This window comes from Tiliqua scincoides, chromosome 5 (assembly GCF_035046505.1).
Source record: "Tiliqua scincoides isolate rTilSci1 chromosome 5, rTilSci1.hap2, whole genome shotgun sequence".
Taxonomy (NCBI): Eukaryota; Metazoa; Chordata; class Lepidosauria; order Squamata; family Scincidae; genus Tiliqua; species Tiliqua scincoides.
The window spans coordinates 5,313,328-5,322,310 of record NC_089825.1 but is presented as its reverse complement, the minus strand read 5'-3'; the positions used below and the strand labels follow the sequence as shown (position 1 = coordinate 5,322,310).

The following is an 8,983-nucleotide window of genomic DNA, read 5'->3' as shown; positions in this document are numbered from 1 at the left end:
TCCCCAAAGACTTTTGATTCTTTCGCAAAGAAAAGAACGTGCTCTCCAGTCATTTCCCCTTTTTCTTTGCTTTAACAAACGGCCCTTTAGTCCACACTCACACGGCTTCAGCGGCCAGCTGGCAACTGGTGCTGGGCAGCCGGGCTGTTTTCGGAGGTGGCACATTTTGTTCTGTTCGGGAGATGCTGTGGGGTTTTCAGGATGCTGAGGGGTGGCTGGGTGGTGCTGGACGATTCCGTTGATCAAAGGCTGCGCTGTGAATAATCCTTCTGGGCCTTGCGCCAAAGACTCAGCTGAATGGAGCCCATTGATACCTGCTGAGGATAATCTGTCATTTTGGAGTTTTAATCCACTTCCTCCCCTTCAGTTTAACTGGAGAGCTGCAACTCAGGTGTGAAATGCTAAAAGAGACTCCGCTAAGGTTTTGAGCCTGGTTTTTTTCTTCATTTTTCTTTTGCCTTTTCTCTTCTGTTACCCTGCACATGCCTGATCTCATCTGATCTCAGAAGCTAAGCAGGGTCAGGCCTGGTTAGTACTTGGATGGGAGACCGCCTGGGAATAGTGGGTGCTGTAGGCTTATACCATAGTCTTTCGAGACTGAAGGTTGCCAACCATTACCAGCTGTTGAACAGCCAATTTCTTCTGAAAAGGAGTAAAAATATATGGAACCATCCTGAGGGAGTCTTTTATCTCTTAGGGCGCAATCCTTTTATCTCTTAGGGCACAGATCCCTTGCAGCAGCCTAGGAGAGTCACAAATGTGCCATAAAGCATGTTTGCTCCTCCTTGGGAGTAAGCCGTGCCAGCTCACCGAGGTGTGCAGAAGCACAGAGGCTGCATCCAGGCTCCGTGGCGGCTTGTGCCAGGAAGGCTGCATCGGCCAAGCTTGGCGGACCCAGGGGTCTGGGGAGGGCAGAGAGGAGGTGGGAGGGACACGTTCTGGGGTGGGGGGAGGGTGTTCTAGGGGGCAGGTGGGCAGGGAGCAGGCGGTAGGGCTGGAACCTGGCAGTTATGCCGGATCCCAACCCCATTCCCCAAGCAGCACAGAGTGGCTCCAAGCTGCTCCATTTCCCTCGAACCTTGGATCACTGTGCCTCCTGATGTGGCACAGGTCCAAGGAGACCTATTGGGGCTGTGGTGGCTTACCCGGGGAGTTTCTCCTTGCCTCCGGCTGAGCCGATTCTGGCCCCAATCTTGCGCTAGATAAAGTGCAGGCCTCCTGGCCTGCCTGTTCCAGCACAAGATAGGATTGCGCTGTTAAAGTCCAATCCTGTGCATGTCTACTTAGATGTGAGTCCCATTATAGTCAATTATGCTCACTCCCAGGTAAGTGTGAATAGGATTGCAGCCTTATCAAAATAATTTTTAATATCCATTGAAATCACTATTGATGAGTGATAGGGATCGGAATTTTGCTTTGGGAAAATAAGTCAGGGTCAGATTAGTGATATGTGAGAAAACCTTGTGGAGAATTTTTGCAAATACTACTGTGATGGCCTTTAACGTCTCTTGGAGAGTCCTACATTCATGTGACTTCTAAATGCACCTCAACAACTCAGGGATCTCCTTAATCTTTTTCAGACCTACAGCCTTGCAGGACCTTCTCAGAAGTGGCATCAACTCCTTGGAATTCCCTCTCTCTTGAGTTACGAACTGCTCCCTCCTTGGAGACCTTCCCATGAGGCCTGAAGACATTTTTATTCAGACAAGCCTTCTGAGTCGTAGCCTTTTTAATTAACACCCAGCTTTTAACAGGATTGTCTTTTTTAGGGGTTGCTGTTGCTGGGTTGTTTAATTGTAATTGTTTTATGGTTGTTTTTAAGTTTGTTTTAATCTTTTATGTATTTATGGAGCAGAGTACAATGGTTTTTAACTGTGATTTTTATTCTGTGCCTTCAGTTTTGTAAGTTGTCTTGGGTCCCCATAGGGAGAAAGGCAGGGTAAAAATGCCTTAATGAATGAATGAATGAATGAAATACAGTTGCACAGATGACAGCAGCCTAGTGTAAATCACGCCCCCCCTCCCCACACACACACAAAGCAGCCAGTTCTTACAGACTGCCCTTTCACATGAGCACTTGGCCTGCTTCTGTGTAAATGTTTAACTCCAACCAAACGGACAAGTTTCTCTTTCCTCACCAAAACTGGACTGCCGTGGAACATTCCATGTCAGTCAGTGTCAGAGGTCTCCCCACCATAAATCCAATGCAATACAGAAGCAAACTTTCATAGCAAACATTTTAATTGCACAGCAGGAAACTTTATTTAAACCAATGGATTACATCAGGCTCATTCCATGATGCTTTTGATCACTGAGGGCCAAGCCAAAATATCTTGCCCTAAGTTTCAGCATCCCATTCACAGGTGGATAAATGAGGGGCATTTTTCAGGAATTTTCAGGGGGTAAAATGGAGACGAACAAGGGGAACCTTACCGCCGGGGGTGTCCTCTGCATGGTCAGCACCTCTCCTTTTTATTTCCCACAAGTGCCCTGGGAACCACAGTACGTAATGTTGTAGCATCAACATTACCCAGGGGGCTTATGGGAAATACAATTGGGGCCAACCAGCTGCCCAGAAGGAATCACTGGCACTGCTACAAAACTGGTGGCAGTGGGAGTTGATTGGGTGGGGGCAACGTCCACCCCTTCACCTTCTCAAACATTATGCAGAAAGTTTTCACAAAAGAACTGTCAGCTCATCCCTACCTGTGACCAGGGATGTGCGGTGGGTGAGGAGGCATGTGAAGCAGAGCCTCCCTACCAGAGTCCTTCGAAAAGTTCCACTGCCGTGGGAGGTGTGCAAGCACTCACAACCCATGTGCTTTTCAAAGGACTCCAGTGGGGAGGCTCTGCCTCACCTGCCTCCTTACCCACTGCACATCCCTGCCTGTGACTGCCAACAGCTGTTGTCTCTCCTCTAAAACAATTAGTTCTTCAGAAAATGCCCCTGTCCACAAAGTTTCTGCAGCAGCCCTGCAGGAACTGCTCAGCAGATGAACAAGCATGAAAGCAGCTTCCCCACCACAGATGGTTTGAAAACCACTGCAGGAGATTGAGCCAGACTGGGAAGTTTATGTTGGACTGCAACATCATCCTCCCCCTCACCTTTAAAAAAAAAAATCCAAATCCCTTGGACTTCTTCCTGGTAACAATAACAAAAGCTGCCCGGATTACGGGCATCATCACGAAGGATGTCAACCCGTTGCACGAAACCACCCCTTACATCGCTAATGACACGCTCGTTATTAATGGCAGGTGCGAGGAAGTGAAGCCCAGAATGTACACAGATTCTTATCCCAAGCTATTCTTCAGCCACTTGGCACAGACACATTACCGCACTGCTGGGCAGGAGACAGAGAGAAATTAGACATTAACCCCTCCCAGCTTTGAGTTTCGGAAGAACACAGATGTGCCCTCCACTGACGAGAACTACAGAGAGGGGCCAGGGGAAGAGATACATCAACAGTGAAGGTTATCGCCATATAAGGCAAAGAAAAGGATGCGCTCGCCAGGAGAAAACAGGTTCAGGCAGATGGGGAGATCATGGGTTTGGATCATTAGAACAGTGGCTGCTGAGTGAAGCTGGGATGAAAAATGGATGAGGGAATACTGCCAAGAGGAAGTCAGATCAGCCAGGCAACTGATCTGTGGGCATACGAATGGGGTGTGTGTCTGTGTGCAGCCCCACCACAATAACCAAGTTGCAAGTATAATTTTGGCTTGGGTCACTGCACACTTTCCCTTCTAAAGGAAAAGCTGACTCATTGAGCGAAAGGTTTCCTATAGGAGGGTAAGCCCCCTTAAACTAGGGTCGATCTCCTAGGTTCGCTTGTTCTTCCACCTATCTTGGGCGGCTCACAAACCCCACTCCTGCGCATTACTACTCTGGAAAGCAAAGCATTATCTTTAGAACTGAATTGAAACAGGGTGTTTTTACAGGGAGTTTTTCTCCTTGCAAAACTCACTCTGTTCTTCAGCAAGTTGTAACAGGGACGTGAACAGGAACCAAAGAGTTCACAGCTTGGCAGCTGTATTCTTCCCTTCCCAACACCCATTAAGTGTGAGGACAATGTGATGCAGGAAGCAGCACTGCCCTCACTCAGAATGGGCCTTTAATGCTGGCTACAAAATCAATTTGGAGTATGGGCAGGAAGACTGATTTGACTTAACGGCTTTTTGATATTTTCATGCACCCCAGTCTGAATGGTTATACAGCATTGTGTTACAGTCATGCTGGTTATGTGATCCTGGGTTGGTTGGGATCATGTAACCAGTCAGATGATGATGCAGTTAAAAACAGTGACCCAAGAGGAGCAGCAATCAGAAACAAGGTCAGCTTTGAACTGGTTCGGACTGGAGTTCCCAGGGACTGAACTTCAGACCTTCTGAGACTGATTTACTCTGCCACTGAGTGATGGCAGAGTTATTATTATTATTATTATTATTATTATTATTATTATTATTATTATTATTATTATTATACAGGTATTTATATACCACTTTTCTTGGTCATCGGATTTCTCCTCAGACTTTAATTCAAGGCGGTTTACATAGGCAGGCTGTTCTAAATCCCCATAGGGATTTTTACAATTGAAGAAAGGTTCTGTCTTTCAAGAACTGCACAACATTTCAGATGAATCTTCGCTAATCTGGTATCGCTTCTGGCCTCCAGTTGCTTCCCACGCAGGCTGACAAGCAGCTCCTTCATCTCTCACTTGAAGGGCGGCCAAGACGCTTCTTCGCTCACACCAAAGAACAGGTGGAATACCTCGGCTCAGCTTGTCAGCTACTTCAAAGTCTCGTCATTCATGGTGCCAGTGGCCTCGAACCGGCGATCTTCGGATGTTATCTTCAGGCAAACGGAGGTTCTACCCTCTAGACCAGACCTCCTGCCACCTGCCACCTGGGAGATATGACCTTCTCCCCTAAATCCAGTGTTCAGGATTAATTGGGCAGCAGATTATATATCTATGTCTGAAGTTGAAGTACTTCAATTGCAGATGGCAGCCATCATCTCAGAAGCAGTATTCCCCAGTTTTTCATACCTAGGAAAGATTGCCTCTTTTAAGGTGACTCCTCCTATGTCACATAGAGGCATTATCTACAAACAAATCTATAATTTTTCCTTCAGAACTTTCATTACTCATATGCAGTTGCATGTGCATTTAATTGATTTATGGCACCATGCATGTCTGTCCAGAAGTGTCACTAAACTCAGTCGGACTTACTCCCAGAAATTGGATATATAATTTCAGCCCCAAACTCATACAATTAACCTGCTCTTCTTTCATTGGATGACTATATTAATGATTACACTCCCAGATTTTTTTTAACTTTACTTCCAGGAGAGCCAAAGTAGTAGAACATCCAAGTTCAGAAATCACCTTTTTCAAAGTCATCAGGTGTCCTTAAATAAATAATTGGTCCAATGAAATAGTTCATCTCGCATAATCTGTTCCTTGTGCTGTGGGACCAGGAGGCTCCAAGTGCTTTGATCCACAGATGATGTGATGAATGCTCTCAGTATGATACAGTAGATTCTGATCTTTTAATTGAAGTGTTCTCCTCCCCTCCCCCCACCTCCTTATGGAACAGCTATCAGAATTGTGCCACTGGTCCTGCATGCGCAGAGAAACGTGAAATTAATGAAGGCAAAGTCACGATGCCACTTTAATTCACAGAAGTGACACTGAAGCTGTGAATAATGAGCCTTTGTGCTCCACGGACCCTCTCTAAGGAGCCCCACATAGACACATTCCATTAAGGAGTCGCTCTATCAAAGCTCCCAGGAGAAGCCACTTGAGTGCATTTTTCAGAAGCGTGCCACTGAGGGGTGGAGGTTGACTTATGATAGATGCCTGATATGATGTGTAAAGCTAGCCACCAAGGACTGATCGAGAAACATGCCAACAGTAATGGAAGACACTTTCAATCCAACCAAGTACCAGAAGGAGGCCCTGATGCAGTGATTTATTTATTGCTACCAACACCATCTCAGAAGAGGCATTCCCTCAGGAAGGAATGCCTCTTCTAAGATCTTGCCTGACATGATGTGCTACATGCCTATTTAAAAACAAAGAATCCTTTTGCCCCATCAAAAAATCATTTGGGTGTATGCAAATTTATGCAGATTTAGGACCCAATCCTATTTTAGCACCGGAGCTGCTGCAATGCAGCCCCAAAGTAAAGGGAACAAATGTTCCCATACATTGAGGAGGCCTCTGTGACTGCCTCTCCACCACAGGATGCAGTGCATGCCCCATGGGTACGGCTACACTGGCACTGGAAAATTAGATAGGATTGGGCCCTTAATCAGCTACAACTAATTTGATCCTAAAGGATCTCCTCTATGGAGAACTCGTGCAAGGAAAGCGCCCTACGGGTAGACCACAGCTGCGATACAAGGACATCTGCAAGAGGGATCTGAAGGCCTTAGGGATGGACCTCAACAAGTAGGAAACCCTGGCCTCTGAGCGGCCCGCTTGGAGGCAGGCTGTGCAGCATGGCCTTTCCCAGTTTGAAGAGACTCTTGGCCAACAGACTGAGGCTAAGAGGCAAAGAAGGAAGGCCCATAGCCAGGGAGACAGACCAGAGACAGACTGCACTTGCTCCCAGTGTGGAAGGGATTGTCACTCCCGAATCGGCCTTTTCAGCCACACTAGACGCTGTTCCAGAACCACCTTTCAGAGCGCGATACCATAGTCTTTTGAGACTGAAGGTTGCCAACAACAACAATTTGATCAATCAAGTAAGATTTCTTTCACTGGGTGAAAGTTGTAGATGGTTTTTAGCAATTCAGTAACACAGGTGACAATCTTATACAATCTTACCTGGTGGGTGAGAGCTATGAAACTAAACGAAGCTTAATTCTGAGCAGACAGGCATAGGCTTGCACTGTCAGTCTTTTCAATTTGATTATACTGTATACTGTATGAGCCCCAGGACTGTGTTTTGTTTTAGAAAAGCAGAATGGGGAGGTAACTGCAAATGGAGAAGCAGTGATAGGAAAAGTACTAATCTTGGCCCATCTCCAGACCACACCTGTCCCTAAACTGCTTTTCCCTCTGTGTATATTTCTGCTTGCAAATATTTGCCATTGTGTAGTCCTGGAGAGATCAAAAATCAATGGGGGGGGGGGGGGGCAGTCAGATTGGACCAAAATCAGCTTGCAAATTATACAGAACCCTTAATTAAGATGGTGGGATTGCATAGAACTCTCCTTTGATCTGCCCAATGTACAATGGGAACAAATCACGTGAAGACCACAACTTCAGAGTTATGCATCATTCCAAAGCTGTACATCTAAAATGAAGCACTTCATTGGAGCTTCTCAGAAACCAATCTCTGTGGGTTGTGTGCTAATTAAAATGTTTTGGTCATAAGAACATAAGAAGAGCCCCGCTGATTCAGGCCAAAGGCCCATCTAGTCCAGTTTCCTGTACCTCAAACTGGCCCACCAGATGCCTCGGGGAGCATGCAAGACAACAAGAGACTTGCATCCTGGTGCCCTCCCTTGCACCTGCCATTTTGGTCCAACATAAAAGCACCCACAACTATTGATCTTTTCACCAATGACTGTGCCAAACAGCCAGCATCTTCCCTCTTCGTGTTTAACCCACTCACACTATTTAGGTGAGTCAAATGGGGAAAAATAAAATGTTGGGAGCTGCATCAGCCGAATAGCAGAACTGTTCAAATGTCTCAGACAGTTCTAGGCAGGGTCTTCTTTGTGAATGACTACCAGTGCCATCTTCCGCCCCCCCCCCACCCCCCGGAGCAGATTACAAAAAGATGTAATGAAAAAAAACAGCTTTTTATTCTCCCAACTGCAGGAGCACAGCACAGAAAGAGCTTGTGGCCACTCCCATTTGTGGCCACCAGTGGTGTAGCTAGGAGGGGGTGCAAAGCACTAAGTTTTGTAGGAAGCCTCACCATGCTGTACAAGTGCCCCCCCCCTTCGAAGCCATTCTGGGCAATGGGAGCAAAATGGAGGCAAATGCCCAGAATGGTTCCGAAGGGGAGGGCCTGCTTTCACGGCGTGGTGAGGCTCCCTGCAAAACTTAGTACTTTGCACCCCCCTCTAGCTACGCCACTGGTGGTCAGCTTGTAAAACAGGAAGTGTTTTGCTTCAGCAAAATTCCCTGAGGCTGAAGGTTGCAATGCGGCACAGAGCCGAATAAGACACTAACTAAGCAGATCAGAACCTGGAATGGTTTCAAGGTGCCAATTCTAGTCCACCAGGTGCATTATTCTAAGAATACATTAAAATACAATCCAAGTTTATGGTTTGCAAATGCCAGGCTGAGCTCCTTAAAGAGGGCAGAGCAGTTGCCAAGGGAGACATTGTCTCCTCCTGGACTCTCCCAAGAAAAGTTTTATTTTCTTTATAACTGAGTGGTCTTGGGGGTGTCCCCCTCCCTCACTAATAGTGTGGCCTGTCTGTCTCCCAACCACTACAGACTTGTGTTCAGCAGTAATGGAATGATCAGTGGCATAGCTATGGGACGGGGTGGCACAGTACTATCCCGAGTGGCTCCAACGGTGAGTGGGAGGGGCCACTTACACAGCGCTTTGCGGCGCCTGCTGTACTTCCCGCTTCACCCCCCCCGGCTATGCTACAGGTAAAAGGCTATATGGAAATGTCATAAGTAGCTCAATAATTCTGTTCTTCCACCCCAGGACATTCAGGCAGTTCTCCACACTCATAAGCGATAAGCCCTGAGAGCATTAGTTCAGTCCCAGGCTTGAGAAGCCAGCTTGTGTGGTATTGCATTGATCCTATGTTGTACATCTTCAGAAAAGAAAACTGCAGGACATCGCAAGGACAGATTAGCTGCCTCCCCTCCTCCCCCATGCCTCTGATTGCTAGATAAACTCTGTGATTTTGCTTTGAGGGCTCCAAAGCAAAGCCTCTGAAATGGGCTCCTAATCCTTTGTTAGCAAACTGACACATCCCTCAGATTTGTTGCTGCTTGTGCACCGC

The 8,983-nt window shown here is 46.8% G+C and overlaps 1 pseudogene; it reads left to right on the top strand.

Annotated features, from left to right (window-relative positions):
* The first annotated feature begins 456 nt into the window (after positions 1 to 456).
* On the top strand, positions 457 to 577 carry LOC136654485 (5S ribosomal RNA; annotated as a pseudogene).
* The last annotated feature ends 8,406 nt before the right edge of the window (positions 578 to 8,983 follow it).